The sequence below is a fragment of the Canis lupus genome, chromosome 35 (assembly GCF_003254725.2).
Source record: "Canis lupus dingo isolate Sandy chromosome 35, ASM325472v2, whole genome shotgun sequence".
NCBI lineage: Eukaryota > Metazoa > Chordata > Mammalia > Carnivora > Canidae > Canis > Canis lupus.
In genome coordinates, this window is record NC_064277.1 from 18,029,353 (window position 1) to 18,044,995 (window position 15,643).

Genomic DNA, 15,643 nt, shown 5'->3' on the forward strand with positions numbered 1-15,643 from the left:
ATACAATTCTTTTCTCTACCTAGGTTTACTATTCAAACAAGTCTATGTTATCTCTGCTAGATGTTTATGATTATAAAACTATAAATCCAACCTAAGAACAAAATGTACAATAAAAATGAATTGCTTGATACATGTCAAGCATAATAGTTAAAAAAAAAAGAAGGAAGAACCATATGTTTAACTTTTTAGGTTCTCTGCTTCAGTGAATTTGATACTCGCTGCTTTGTCAATGAGAAAAATAAGATGGCTAACTTGCTTTGTCTCATGAAATTTTCATAAGCAATTCAAATATAGTTGTTAAAAAAAAGTAAGTCAAATGGATGTAAGTGGAGTAAAAATTTATAAATGAACTTTGTGACAAATTATGTTTTATGACATCTACTATAAAAGTTTCAAAAATCTTTTTGATAACTTTAAACCATAAGCTATACAAAGTTAGGCTAAATGATTACGATTCATTAAAAATAGAGATTATAAATAAAATAAAACACTGAAATATTAATGGCTGAACATACACGTTAGCTTATATACTTTTGGCATCTTGCTTTTATGTAATATAAAGAAGCTAAATATAATCAGATCAGTTAATAAATATGATAAATTTTACTATGAAACACATGCCTCTGGAAATTATGAAGTGATGTATTAACAAATTTGCTCCAGAATGATGGAATACATTAGTTCACAATTTTTCCTACTTTTCACTGAAAAGAAAGACCACTGATTAAAAATTCTAATAATATATATTATTGAAACTAATAAGGATAATAAGGATTAAAAAAATTCCTCTGTATACAAGGAAAATAAGATGTGTTTTATCAAGGCAAAGTGGAATGACTAGTTGTTTCAGAATGAGAAAAAGAAAAGGTATAGGACAATAACTGAATGGTTAAAAAATAAATTGTAGGCAGTTGCAAAAAAAGAAATTTTAGTGTGGTTAAGCTTCTAAGCTTGAATAGATTTATTTATGTTCTTTTTCTTTTTTAAATGGACCTAAATATCAAAGTACATTGATGCAAAACTAGAATGTTTCTCTTCATGATAAAATAAGGTTTTCTTAGATTATTGATCTCCTCTTGATAAGAAATTATAAAAAACAAAATGTTTTTTGTAAACTTTTAAATAATTTCTCTGAGAAACCAAGATTTTGTATATTAAAATATTTTCCTATCCTTTGTATTGTCTTTATCAGGCCATTGATTAGTTAAAACAAAACAAAACAAAACAAAACATTAACCTTCCCAACATTAAAGAACTAAGTTGGGTTTTTTTTTCTTTTTTAACATTCATACAATACATACAATCTATATTTATCTCTGAAATATTTTATTACCCCTTCTTTTAAATAGATAACTAAATATTGTTTTATAATGAGGTGTGATCCTATTTCATCAAGTCTGACCCTTGTCATTATGTATATGATGTACAGTTTCCCCAAATCAATATCCAAATGGAGTCTTTTTGACCACAAACTAACTTTGAGATTTCTCAGAAGGTCCCTGGAAAACCTCAAAAGATTCACATCTTACCACATCAAAGAGAGGTAGAACACTAGTTAGGATTATTTGGTATTATTTGGCATTACCAAATAGGAAGTGATGCTAAACCTTCTTAGGTTATAAATGTATGGATATTCAAGAAATTACATGAAGTTCATAGAGATTTGTTCAAACCCTTATTGCTCAATTACTACATTAAAATGTTGTGTATAAATAACTAAATTTCCTTATCAAATGAACTCTTATCAGATATTTAACCATGGCCATTTTAAGTCATTTGTCATTCACAGACAGTTATTGATTTACTCGAACTGTGAAAGCATTTGTGATGAGCTACAGGTGACAATATTCCATGACAGAATCACTGGAACACTGTTGAGACCATTCCACTGGACTGAATAAGAATTTCTAGAATTAATGAAGTTGATGAATTCATAGAACTGCTAATTCAAGATCAAGTGGAATAAGAATTAATCACAGGGAACTAAATGGACTGATGAGGATAATTATAATTTTTATAGCTTTTTGTTTGAAACATTATTGGTTCTTTAGTGTTTTGTTTGCCAGATTTAAGAAAACCTTTTTCTCTTTTCTCTGAAGCTATCTGTAATTTATAGCAGTTTGGTAAAGTATGCTTTTGTGAAAGACGATGAAACAATTACTTTTTCTTCCTACCTGGTCCCACCAGAATTCAGAAACTCTTAGTAAGTATTCTTATTTTCAAGGCAACATAATTATTTGCAGCAGTCCAAGAATCTGTTTTTGTAGATTTTTGTGTCCTTGTAACAGGACACAGTTGGAAACATGCTTATATTGTCAAGGCTTTGACTTGAATGTTATATTTTATAATGATGTACATGGACTTAGATATGACCAGACACCTTTAAGGAACAAAGGTTGACCCTACGGAAGCAACAGAACCCTTTGGAATAAATCACCTGATGCTTTTTTTTTTTTTTTTTTTTTCAGAGTTTCTATCCTTACCAGTTGAGTGAGGAAATTCATTTCCTGGCAAACCCAAGAACTGAAAGTTATTTGGGAGACCTCAAGAAGAGAAAAATTCATCCAAATCCATAGGTGTTATAGGCCTAGGATGATGCAGAATCCTTGGCTTGGCTTTCAAGCCTCAAGAGGTTTTTAAAGGTCCAATTTCATTCTTTATGAAAAGTTTCAGCAAAGTAGACTCAAAAATAAATAAATAAATAAATAAATAAATAAATAAATAAATAAATAAATAAAGTCCATGTGGTCAATTTTTATTTTGTCTGCGCTTATGCAAGCCATCAGACCAAATTAAATGAGACTAGATTTATTTTGCAGTTTAGTCTTTGATCATCTTTGATAGAAATGGAGGAGATTGTAGAGAAAAAAAATATTTGAATGGAAAACTATAACTCAGTCTTTCAGGTATTGCAGTCTTTTTGCCAATTGTCTTTCAGGTTTTGTCACCTATCTGTACACTGGACTGGATCCTGAATTCTGCTAATTTCCTCTAATACCTGGCTAAAACACTCCAAATTAACATTTCCACTTTTCCCTCTACCCTTCTGACTTGGAATCACTAAAAGTCAAAACTACAGGCTTTTTCTTAGGTCTCCAAGCTAACGCTGTACAGCCTGATGACGTCACCAAAGGCATTCAAACTGCAAATCAGAAAAATCTGTTAGATTGCCACTGCCTGCCTTCACTCCAGAAGATGCTTTGAGTCCAACATCTAGAATCCAACATCTAGAAATCTTAACTTACTGCTCTTTGAACTTCAAAACTGAGTTTATGTTTCATTCTAAACATTAAGCTTGTTTTTCTTCTGTTTTCATGAAAATACCCAGGACTATGAGACTAGTTCGATGGGTTATGGGGAATCTGCTCAGTTTCCGACCTGTGAGATTTTGGGAGCAGTTTCAGATGGCATGGCAGGAGGATGGGGTTCAGGACTTGCTACCAAATGTCAGGCACCCCGGTATATTAAATATTTTAAGTTGAAGGAGTTTTGAGAAAACAGCAGAAGCAGGAAGGTTACTTTTACCACCTTCTCACTCTTCTCCCCTGAAACAGGTCAGAAAATCCTGATGTGAACCGTTGCTTTTCCTATATCCAGAGGAAAAGAACATCCTTATCTCTGAAGACAAAGGAATACCAGGAAGAATGTGAACGGACAGAGCTTTCTGAGCCTCTCCCAGTTCACTACACCCACCTCATATTCCTTATCTAACATCTTCCTGCATGAGTTCCCCCTTCACAAATCTAGCATGAAAATACACAGCTCTTTCTTTGGGTCTTTGTTTCCTCAGGAAGGTACCCTGTCTCATAAAATTTATATTAAATAAATTTGTATGCTTTGTCTTGTTAATCTGTCTTTGTCAGTTTAGTTTTTAGTTCCAGCCAGGGAGCCCAGGAGGGTAGAGGAAAATATTTCCTCCCCTACGCGCAGCCCTAGTAATACAGTACCCATTCCTCAGCACACATACACACACATACACACACACACACAATTGAATCCAGTACTCAAGATGTGGTTGACCAGGGCAGCAGATTATTTGGTTTGGGGAATATATTCCCACTGGAATATTTATAAAAGCATATATTTCTGTGTAATACAGCATGTGTCAGTGTAGTATCTCTCTGCTTTGTAATTGTTGAGGACAGGATAAAGTTTTCAGAGAGATATTATGAAATCTTCAATTAATTGCTTGATTTCCTGCCTACATATCTCAGCATTGCCAGTTCAGAAAGCTTTCCTTGCCTCTAGTGCTCAAAGCGAGTTTCGAATAATTTGGGTTATGCTCAGTACTACAAAAGCAAATGGTCTCCCTTTGCCACAACTGGTTTTATGAGAGCCCAGAATTGCACACACAAAACATCCCTAGAGAATACTCTTTAAATTTATTTTATAGCTTTACTGGGTCAGTTCTAATAGTTTTGCAGTAATCCTTGGGTCCTTGGAAATCCATGCAATTTTTAAGAGTGGTGATTATTGGGCAGCCTGGGTGGCTCAGCCGTTTAATGCCGCCTTCAGCCCAGGGCGTGATCCTGGAGTCTCGGGATTGAGTCCCACATCGGGCTCCCTGCATGGAGCCTGCCTCTCCCTCTGGCCTGTGTCTCTGCCTCTCTCTCTCTCTCTCTCTCTCTCTCTCTCTCTCTGTCTCTCATGAATAAATAAATAAATAAATCTAAAAAAAAAGAGTGGTGATTATATCATTTCTTATACTGGGAACTACAATTCTTTGTAATGAAATATGCAAAAACTAAGGAAAATTTATGGAAATAAAGTGTTTTGGGATTGCATGGAAATTTAAACATTGCCTAGCCAAATTCTGAACTCAAACCATGAACCCTTTAACACGTCTCCCACCTGATAATTAAACACCTTCAGGGACCAGAAACTCATCTTTGGGAGATGGCCTCTATAATCACATCGAGCTAGAGTCTGTTTCTGTGTCCCTTTCACTGGCTGACAGCAATTTATAGTGGTTATTATTTTAGTCTGCCCTGCCTGCCTCCCCATGCTACCCCTCACCTGGTCCCTGACCCAGACACACTGAGGCAAAGTCTTTTCCAAGTGCTTTTCCAGCTAAGCTGACAGTGAAGAGCTTCCTTTTCTCTCTAGTTGCTAAGATTAATGAGCACCCTGCAGCAGGAGAATATGAAATCTGCAGAGGAAAAGAAAGAAGGGAGAAAGACAGAGAACACCTTGGTTCTAGTTCCTTCCATGGGCAATTCTGCTTCTGCCTTCTCCACAATTTGGTTATGTGAGCCAATAAGTCCTCTTTTTTCCCCCTTTTTAAAGATTTTATTTATTTGAGAGAGAGAGAAAGCACAAGGAAGGGGAGGGGCAGAGGGAGAAGGAGAAGTAGACTCCCCACTGAGCAGGGATCCCAATGTGGGGTTCGATCCCAGGACTCAGGGATCATAACCTGAGCTGAAGGCAGATGCTTAACTGATTGAGCCACCCAGGTGCTCCCAGGAAGCCCTCCAATTTGCTTAAGATATTTCAGGTTACATTGCTATCACATGCAAATAGGAGATTGGTTAAGGAAGAAGGCCAATTCAGCCTCATTGAAACAGCTCTTAAAATGTTTGAAAGTCATCATTAGAGAGATCTGATTTTTATTGTCCAAATTGGGGCACTTTTAGGTGTGAACTAGAACACAATTTGCAGTTATGCTGACCAGGAGCCAGGAACGTTGACTGGTCCAGAAAACTTATTGCTGGCCTTCCTACGCTTATTTTTTCCAATCCACTCATCTCTGATTCATTCACACTTTGTTACAAGTCACAGTTCCTAATCCCCAGGCCACACTGACTGGTACTCTTTGAACTCTGGGCAATTTGCCAATGTCTCTCTTGGAATGTGGCAGCTAGAATTGAATCCCGTGCTCAAGATGTGGTTGACTGGGGCAGCAGATTACTTGGTCTGGAGAATGGACTCCCACAATCCCACTAATGCAACCTTAAATTAAATCTCTCTCTAACTAGTTCTTTCTCTTAAACAACACTTTAGATTCTGCCTGACATGTGGTTGGTGCTTAAAAGCCAGTGAGTAAATGGCTAATTTTTGAACTGGAAGTCAACTATACTCCAATTAGTATTCATTTTTTTCAAAGGTTATTTATCCATTTATTCATAAGAGACACAGAGAGAGGCAGAGACATAGGCTGAGGGAGAAGCAGGCTCCCCACAAGGAGCCCAGTGTGGGACTCAATCTTGGACCCCAGGATCACGCCCTGAGCCAAAAAGGCAGACGCTCGACTGCTGAGCCACCCAGGAGCCCCAGATTTTAAGGATTCAAATTTGGGCTCTCCTATTTGTCTATGTGAAATTTCATCTTCCACATATCAGTCTACTACATTAGTTTCCATTTTACAATATCGTTGTTTCTACCAACTTCTGTTCTTCAATAAACTTCGTGAGCGTGTCATCTGTGTGTCGCTATTATTGATATTGGTATTAGCTAACACTTACTGCTTCTTGTATGCCAGTCCTTATTCTAAGCATTTTAGGCATTTTTAACTCTCGTAACATTCACAATAACATGATGAAATGGATATCATGATTATTGTCACTTTACAGATAAAGAAATTGAGATACAGAAAGGTTAAATAAGCTGCTTAAGGTCACAGGGAGCCAAGATTCAAAACCAGACCATATGCCTCCAGAATCTGTACTCTTGCATCTTTCTGTTCTCAACAAATGCACTGATGACTAAGATTAGGAGCAAATCAGGGCCAAGGACAGAGACCATGAAATCCCACCAGAGTGTGGGTACCCAGCAAGCACTCAATGAGTGTTTTGTTCCATCAATTCCTACTCTGTATGTAACTGTATGATAATAACCATTTAAAAAGAAAATGTCATGCATCTTGCTGAAGCCCAGATACACTGTTCTAATATAAGTGTTTTAAGTATTTACAAAGCATCATTTTCTTAATCCAATCTAGAATTTTCCCTTGCACCAATGTCAAACTCAATTATTGTCCTGTGGAATCAGAATCTCCCTCCCTCCCTCTCTCCTCCCTTTCTCCCACCTTTTTTCCTTTCTATTTTCACTCCCTTTCCCTCCCTCTCTCACTCCTATCCCCTACAACTTTCTCTTTTAAGAAGAATTGCATTTGCCTGGCTCTAGTCCACTGCCTCCGGTTCCATAATTTCTTAAAAAGATCATAGCATTTTACCTGGAGGAACTCTACCTAACACAAGGCTCTAATTTCCTTGGCCAGAGATTTGAATTTACTTAGAGATGATAAATAATCAGTAGCTTTCTCACTTGAGAAATTACAGCTATTAGCAAAATCTGCAAACTTTTATAATATTGTAATTATAATAATTAAATTTTTATACACTGCAAGTTCAACAGAGGCTTGCCAGACCAATCAATGACCTAATGACCTGAATCAATTTTGAAAATCTTTCTTCTTTTGGTAAACATAATTTTACTTTGACAAATTTATATGTCAATCTGACCATGGCAAGAACAAACCAACACAATGCAGTGGTACTGACCAACATGATGGGCACATGGAAAATGTACAGTGATTACAAGATTGATGGTTTCAAAGATAGCAAAATAATTATTTGAACAACTCCAAACTTGGGACACCTGGGTGGTTCAACAGTTAAGCATCGGCTTTGGCTCAGGGGGTGATCCTGGAGTCCTGGGATCGAGTCCCACATCCGGCTACCTGCATGGAGCCTGCTTCTCCCACTGCCTGTGTCTCTGCCTCTCTCTCTCTCGCTCTCTGTGTGCTTCTCATGAATAAATAAATAAAATCTTAAAAAAATGAATAACTCCAAACTTGAATGTGGAAAGTGAGAAATAACTGTACAAAAATCTGAGAGAAAAAAAAAATCTGAGAGATACCTGATGCTATGGTCAGTCTAGATCCAAGTCCTCTGAAAGGCAGAGAAAGGCAAAGCCAAATACGGTGGAGTCTCCATGGAAATTAGCCTATACAAACACAAGGCGTTAAATTAATTTGGACAATCCTGAAAGAATTAAAGAAAGTCAAGATATAAATAAAAATGAAAAACATTGCTCCTGACTAGCCTGGCTATCAAATGCCCAGCAGCCTGCCGCCAGGAAGGACAGGGCCAGTGACAAATACTGCCAGCTGAGAGATGAGTTTTTTCACCTCTCTGCAAGGCTGAATAGAAGGAATTTAATTTGCCTGCTTGGCTCTTATGCAATGCCAGGTAACCTTAGAATAACGAGGGCTTTGAGGGAGAAAACCAGACTTCCCAAACACTTTGCTCCGATCGTATCCTCCTCTTGTCAGATGCCTGCAGACACAGCGACCAACATGTCCCAGACTGCTTATTGCTATCACTCAGATTCATAAGGCTCTGTCTCCCACAGAGAAGGATGGGAGATAGAAAGGCTCCAACTGCTCTCCCTGTGAAAACTCCAGAGTGAAATTCCATCAGACAGAAGCCAGCTCGCTGCCGAGTGAATTGAGCCTTTTATCAGTCAGATTTGTATACATTATAGAGACAGCCTAAGAAGGGAGTTACTATATACTGCGTATATTTTTAGCTCCCCAGGATTCGTTGCTATTGGACTTAACATGAGGGGTAGAGAAGAAAAAAAAATCGTCAGTCTTCTGTGTGTACTGGTGGCTTTTTGAGGTCTCCAAGATTTGCTGGACTTGTCTGCTTGCTTTTTAGATATATTCAGGTGAATTCCATAGCACAGAGAGCATGCTATCGGTTTCATGGTACAAATTCAACCCCCATTTCATTTATTTTTCAAATGATTTTCTGATGAGGGCCTGTGTGTGTGTGTGTGTGTGTGTGCGCGTATGTGTGTGTAAGTACAACACAAACTTGCACAGATCTGATTATAGCTTCAAGACTCATTCTGCTCACCAAACAGCAGCACGATAAAAGCATTTCAATTGGCAGAACCAGCAAGGAAACCTTGCAATCCTCTTACTTTCTTCACTGACTTCAGCTTTTGCTGAAGCAATTCCCTGTGGGGAAAATAAACACAAAAATGAGCAAGCAAGATATGTGGATGTGGATATAGTATTGCCATCACTGGTTTGCAGTAAAAGAACATTTTTTTTTTTAGTTGACCTCCTTAGACTTTTGAGAATAGAAATAATCCTTCTACCATTTTAATCCTTCTACCACTGCCAGAATAATTTCAAGTGTCAGTACTTCCCCTCCAGTGCCCTTTTGATCATTCAATGTTTCAATCACTCAACAAGAATTTATTGAGCACCCATTATGTGGCAGGCAAGTGTGAGGTGCTGGGGACAGAATGGGATGTAAGACTAGCATGGTTCTTGCCCTTCTAAACCTAACAGGGATGAGCCAAGGATAAAATCCCTCAAGTTGTAGACACCACAGGAAATAAGTGCCACATCTCTGGGGATGGGAGAGGAAGTAAGGGGATACTTATCATCCAAATAAAGTAATTTCTTCAGCAAGATGTTTCTGGAAGCATTCTGGGATTGCTCTCAAAGGCTGTGCATGAAGAAGCTGTCTTTGCTTTCTTCTTCTGAGGTAAAGCTTATAGGAGTGAACACCTATCTCTTTAGACCTGAGTGGCTTCCCGGACTTACAACCTGTTCAGTCACACAAAGCCCCAAACCCTGAAAGACCCCAGGCTTGGTTTAATGGTCTACTGTTGCTGTTTTGAAATTCTTGATACTTTTTGAACAAGGGGCCCCACACTGTCATTTTGCACTAGGCCTTGCAAATTATGCAATTAGTTCTGCCTTTAGAATTGGTGGACAATGCTGGGAGGGGAAGATGTGTGGACATGGGGGTAGGGTGACTCTGCTGGGGGTGCTAATTCTAAACTCATACTAAGGTTTAGCTAGGGTTTTATAGAGACTCAAGTTTAGGAGGTTATGGCACTGGATATGTATAGTCATAGACGTTCAAGAAATAATTTACCAAGCAATTACTTTCCTAATATTTCTTCAACAAAAATTTACTGAACAAAAGCTTTAAAGATGAACCAAATAAAGCTTAAAGATTTGACTTACCAATCATATCTGGGCTCTTTGGCAGCATTATTTTAAAAGGGCAATAGAGAAAGCTTTATACAAGATTATGAAATTATTTCTAACAGTTCTTATGTAGAAGGCAATATATTGAATATTGTATTCAATACTTTTCAATATGGTATTCAATACTTTTTTGTATCAAAAGTCTGGTTTCATATGCAGGGTTTTTGTCTCACTACTTGGCTTATCTTGTCTGAGATTCTTAAGCATTTGGGGCCTCTTATTTTTTCTAGCTACAAAACAACAATAATAATATTATGTTCTTGGGTTGCTGAAAGGATTAAATTGATTGGCATAGGTAAGGTGACTCTCAGAGTCCATGCTACGTAGTAGGCACTCAATAAATCATTGTATTGGTTTGATATAATTATAGGCCTTTACTTAGAGACAGAAATAGATTCCCACTGTATGAGTCCATTGAGAAAAAATGAATTATTATTAATATATTAGAATTTAAAAGATTATGCTTTCTCAAGGAAAAAGATCATACAAAAGATTATAATTATACTTTTTTATCTCTACTTTATACTTCTTCTCAACACAAGCTAGCATTCCTATCATTATTGCTAGTATTCTTCTCTTTAAATAGCATTTGTACTTTCTACACATAATTCTTAAATAAATTTTACTCAGATTCCAGGAATTTTTGCTTCTGTGGTACATGTATGTGCATAACCATACACAATTAATAAGAATTTTCAAAGTAGAATTGAATCAACTCACCACCACCATTTCTTCAAAATTACTACTGTCTCTCTTTTTAGAACTTGAGTGGTAAAAAATCTGAGGTTTCAGCTCAAAACTCTTTCCAGTCCAGTGCTAATCATTCCTATGTCAGAAAACAATCATTGTTTGCTTTACCCACTGTCCTATTAGCAAACCAGGAAACAGAGTTTGTACTTTTTTTTAATTTAAAAAGCAAAATTCAAGTCAATTAAATTGAATTTGATATTATCCCAAAGAGAAATGCTATCATTCTATTCCACTCTCCTATTACTTTCTTTTGGACTTTGAAAGGTGTACATTTGGATATCATTCTTTTGTTGAGTAACACAAAATAAGATCTAGGTCAGATATTAGAGACCACTCCAGGTTCATGGAAAGCACTCAGGGGAATGGACAGCTGGGTGTCTCCAAGGTCATAGTCCTGGCTATTAGACGAGTTTTGGGGCAGCCTGGGTGGCTCAGTGGCTTAGCACCGCCTTCAGCCCAGGGCCTTTTCCTGGAGACCTGGGATCGAGTCCCACATCAGGCTCCCTGCATGGAGCCTGCTTCTCCCTCTGCCTGTGTCTCTGCCTCTCTCTCTCTCTCTCATGAATAAATAAATAAAATCTTAAAAAAAAAAAAAGAGTTTCTATTCGACACTGCTGAGAGTACCTGTGATCACAACCAGAAACCATGACGACTGTTCAAGATGTAAATTCCATAAGTAATGGAAGTTGTTTAGCATGCGTTATAAAATACTTGTAAAGGATTTGTTGAAACAGGTATCGAGTGTTAATTATTTGCCTAGCACTTTATGTGTAAAACCCAAAAGGACTCCAGTGAAGCAGCTCCATTTTACAGAAGATGGATCTGAGGTTTAGAGAATTTGAGTCCTACAAGAATCAGGACTAAAATCCAAGTACGTCAGACACCAAAAATGGTGCTCTTGTCCATGATATTATTAGCCTGCCTCCCACTTTGCCATTTGCCATCTGGTTCGGTACCTCTGCTGACTTTCCTTACCTAGAACTAAGAATCTTGGTAAGTGACCTAACCTGCAGGTATTACCACAAGCAGAAGAGTACCTGGACAGAAGCCAGTTACTTATATTCTCAAGCTCAATGTTCAGAGTCGATGTTGTCTAAATATCCTAATCCTAGAACTGCCCTCAGGCGATAGTACACCCCTAGAATTACATTAACACACAACGCAGGCATATGCAAGTGCCACCTCCCACTAATGTTCTTCAAAATGAGAATGAGCCTTAATTTAGACAATAAATACTTCCAGGACACAGAAACCATTGAAACATGCAATATGAACTAGCTATTTGAAGTAATTAGTGATTCTGGAGCAAAAGTCAATAATTGTCATGGCACTCTCTTTTTAAATAAATATTTTTCACATTCTAAAAACTCTAAGTAAGCCATTGGTAGCAGAGATTTGCCAAACATTGTGATATCCAATTTCATTCCAAGCAAGTGTCTCACACGTGAAGGATCCTTGGTGTGTATGCTGATGTGTTGGCCAAGTTGAAACCTTTATTGCTCTCTGAATTATATGAAAGTTTTCAAATGTGTTAATGTGGACTTTGCACCTTGCAGAAGCGGAAGACATTTTAATAAGCTGTATTGCATCCGCTAAAGGAGAATGCAGTTTGCAGAGATATTTACTTTTTAACCGTCAGTGAGAAAGCAATAGAAAGACAGACAACAAAACCATGAAACTCACTTGGATTGTGCCTTTCTTTCTCATATCTTATTTTTCTGACTTCACCTCCTCTTCTCTGTAATTTTCTGCCCAGGCTGACTGGTATAAAATCCTTCAGCTTCTGCTTCTTGCTAGCAAGTAAAAAGAGGTCAAGCCAGAAAGACAGCAGAATACACACTGGTTACTATGCTACACACACCAGAAAATCTCCAAGAAAATGTTCGGAGCTCTCTCCAAATTGCCACTAAAAGTGCCACACTGTGGGATGCAAGAAAGCCATGTTTTTATGGTTATTTAAACTGAGCATCTTTGAACCAAAATAACTTCCTAACCTTTTCAGTAGCGTATTCTTGGCCACCCCCCCTCAAAAATACATACAATTGGTTTCCTGGATTCAACATACAGGTCACTTCATTTAAGCCTCTGCTCAAATGTCACCACCTCAGAGTGGCCTTTGCAAAACGCCACTGTCTAAAATGTCACCCCACACCCTCTACCCCATTCTCTCTTGCTTCACTTTTCTTCTGACCAGCGATGGCTACCTGACATTTTACAATATATTTTCTGATCATTTGTTGGTTGGTTCTTTCTCCCTCTGGAATGTATGTGCCATGGGAGCAGATCTGCTTCGTTGGCTACTGTACCTCCAGTGCCTAAAATAGTACCCCACGCATGATAGGGATTCAATAAATATTTGTTGAATTAATTAAATACCTGTGAAAGCAAGCCGGGCCATATGGAGCTGGCATAAGTATCCCGACGTGCTATTTTCTGATGTCATTTGTTCTCACATAATCCCGCCAGAAAGAAACCTTTCCAGGGAGAGGATCTCTGGTCCAAGTTTCTTCCAGTTCTTTTCTTCTGTTCTCTGTGTAGTCAACCCAAAGGATATTTGAGTTCCATTTGCAGAGAAACGCTAGAGATAGAAATGATAATGTCCCCTCAACTTAAAAGGGCCGAGCATGTTTTGAAAGTGTTTTATGAACTGGAAACCTTTCTATGAGGTATTTCACCACAGCCCCATAAAACCTTACACCCTGCTGGAATCTCATCCTGTTAAATTTGGCAGGGTTTCCTTCATCAAGTAATGAGTTCAATTCACGTTTTCATTTAAGTTCATACCCAGATACAAATCAGTGTCACTGCCACAGGCAACAATTCGTAGAATTCCCAGGAACTCGGGCTGAGGGAATGGAAGGCCTGGAAGATGGTGCGCCAGATTCTTCTGTTCGCATGGGGGCCCCGTGGCACAGAGCCTCTCACGTCTGCCCGGCTGCCAGGTCCTGTGGAGGCAGTTGGCTGACTGGGCTTCCGGCTTCCATCTCAACTCGAGCTCCTCTTCTAAAGCCTCCCTGGATTTCCTGTGGTAATCCCTCTTTGTGTCCCTCTGAGAAAGAAACAATAATCGCTTTTTTTTTTTTTTTTCTGAGAGGAAAGTTCAAGAGCACAAGTGGTTTTAGTTAGGGATTCAATAAACACTTTGGCAGGAATGAGAAAAGCAGTGGAGAAAAGACCTAGTGGCTCTTCCAGTTCTAACCAAAAGTGGATATTCTTGTGTGAGGAAAAACCCAGCAGAGTGAATGCGAAGAGGGAGCTACCTCTGTCCTTTGCTGATACACCAGGCAACTTAAATCTACAACGTCCTTCTCCTCGGTGGTTTATTTTAAAGAGTTGCCATTATCAAGAAATGATTGTTACTGCAAGGCAGTTGGTAAGGGTGACAGCCAGGGCACCAGGGTTGGGTGTTTGGAAGTTCTTTTCTGCCTGTGGGGAATTTGCCCTGATTTGCATTGACTTTATGACTTCCTGCAGGCAAACACCTGGAGACTCTTTCCCGGAGGTACTGCTGAGCCTCAGGACAAAGCCATCATATTAAGTCTTCATTAACAGCATGGCGGCCAGCTCTTCCCTTCCCCAAGCCAAATTCTCAGACTTCAAAGAGCTCAAAAATAAAAGGGTACTTAAAGGAAAGTCTTGTTTTGTTTTTAAATGTATATATTTGTCTTCTTCATGTTCAGAGAGCGAGCTAATTTACCCACCCGCATATGGACCCACACAGAAACACACACACACACACACAGATATTCCTATTTTACTGGCCTTTTTGCTCAGCTGTAAATTTGTGACTCTGAGCTTCTCTGATCTTAGGGTTGAAGCCATAGTTCTAGGGACCCCAAATCTTGGTAATGATAGTGGCATTCCATCACTTTCCTTGATGCCAGGAGAGGCAGCCAACTGAGGACCCCCCCACCCCCCCCCCGCAGAGCTGATGGTTGATATGCCCCTCTGGGAGATCTACCTGTGGGACTTTTCCCACAGATAAATGGCTGCATTATGACATGAGTCATATTCTTTTGTGTGCAACATTTGGCCTAGTGATGAATGACAGGACTCACTTTATTTAAAAAAATTTTTTTTTACTCTTATAGTCTCTAATTTGATCCCTCTACTTAATAAAGATCAATATGCCATAATTTGGCATAAAATGGCATATTTTCCAAATTGTCCCATAATAGGCTGAACTATATATATATATATATTGCTTTCAATAGGATAGCTTTATACCAGTGTGATTCACTTGAATCAGTTAATGCATTAATTCAATAGTAATTTTATTGAACACCTACAAATCCCAGGCATTGTACTAGAAGTCGGACACTGTGAGAAATCACAAATAATACAAGTTCTTTGGTGGTGTATTAAAAATGTGGGGCTAATAAGGGAAATAGCCAGTCATTAAAATCAACCAGACATGATGAAGAGAGAATGTATGAAAAACCTACTTAGGCCCCTAAGGCATTTGGTTTAAGGCATAGTCTCTATATTACAGCTTCTACTTTGTTTATTCACAAAATTCTTGGAATTTTTGAGTGGTTACATTTTACATTGTCATATCGCAACCCAACATGCAGGAAGTGGCCTCTTTTTTAAAAAAAAATATTATGTTTTACCAGGAGCTTTGATCTGGTGTGACATCAGTGTGGCTGTCACCAGAAACTCTCACAAGCCCAAGGAAGAAAACTATCGTCTCTATTATCAACGTCTTACCTACAGATACACTGGACTTTGTTGGGGGGTGACGGTGGGGGCACTGAAGAGTAGAAGTTCACAACCTAGAGCTTGAGTGGAATGCACTGAATGATGGCCTCAGGTCCCTGGAGAAATGGGAAAAAAATCCCCCTCTGAAGACCTGCTACAGAAACCACAGAATTTTCT

The 15,643-nt window shown here is 38.4% G+C and overlaps 2 long non-coding RNA genes across 4 annotated transcripts in view; one reads left to right on the forward strand and one right to left on the reverse strand.

Annotated features, from left to right (window-relative positions):
* LOC112657595 (uncharacterized) overlaps positions 1-14,104 on the reverse strand; it is a 49,942-nt gene extending 35,838 nt beyond the window's left edge. For 2 of the 3 annotated variants that reach the window (XR_007408455.1, XR_007408454.1), the window contains exons 1-4: positions 13,142-14,104; positions 12,449-12,558; positions 8,862-8,965; positions 7,858-7,944 (exon numbers count right to left, since the gene is read on the reverse strand). This is a non-coding gene — a long non-coding RNA (uncharacterized LOC112657595). Of the gene's footprint in view, positions 1-7,857; positions 7,945-8,861; positions 8,966-10,735; positions 10,842-12,448; positions 12,559-13,141 lie in introns of all 3 variants that reach the window. The other variant, XR_007408453.1, reaches the window with a different exon arrangement.
* On the forward strand, positions 13,563-14,398 carry LOC112657635 (uncharacterized). Its single transcript, XR_003135190.3, has 2 exons — positions 13,563-14,138; positions 14,240-14,398. It is a non-coding gene; the product is annotated as an uncharacterized LOC112657635 (long non-coding RNA).
* Positions 14,399-15,643: the final 1,245 nt, after the last annotated feature.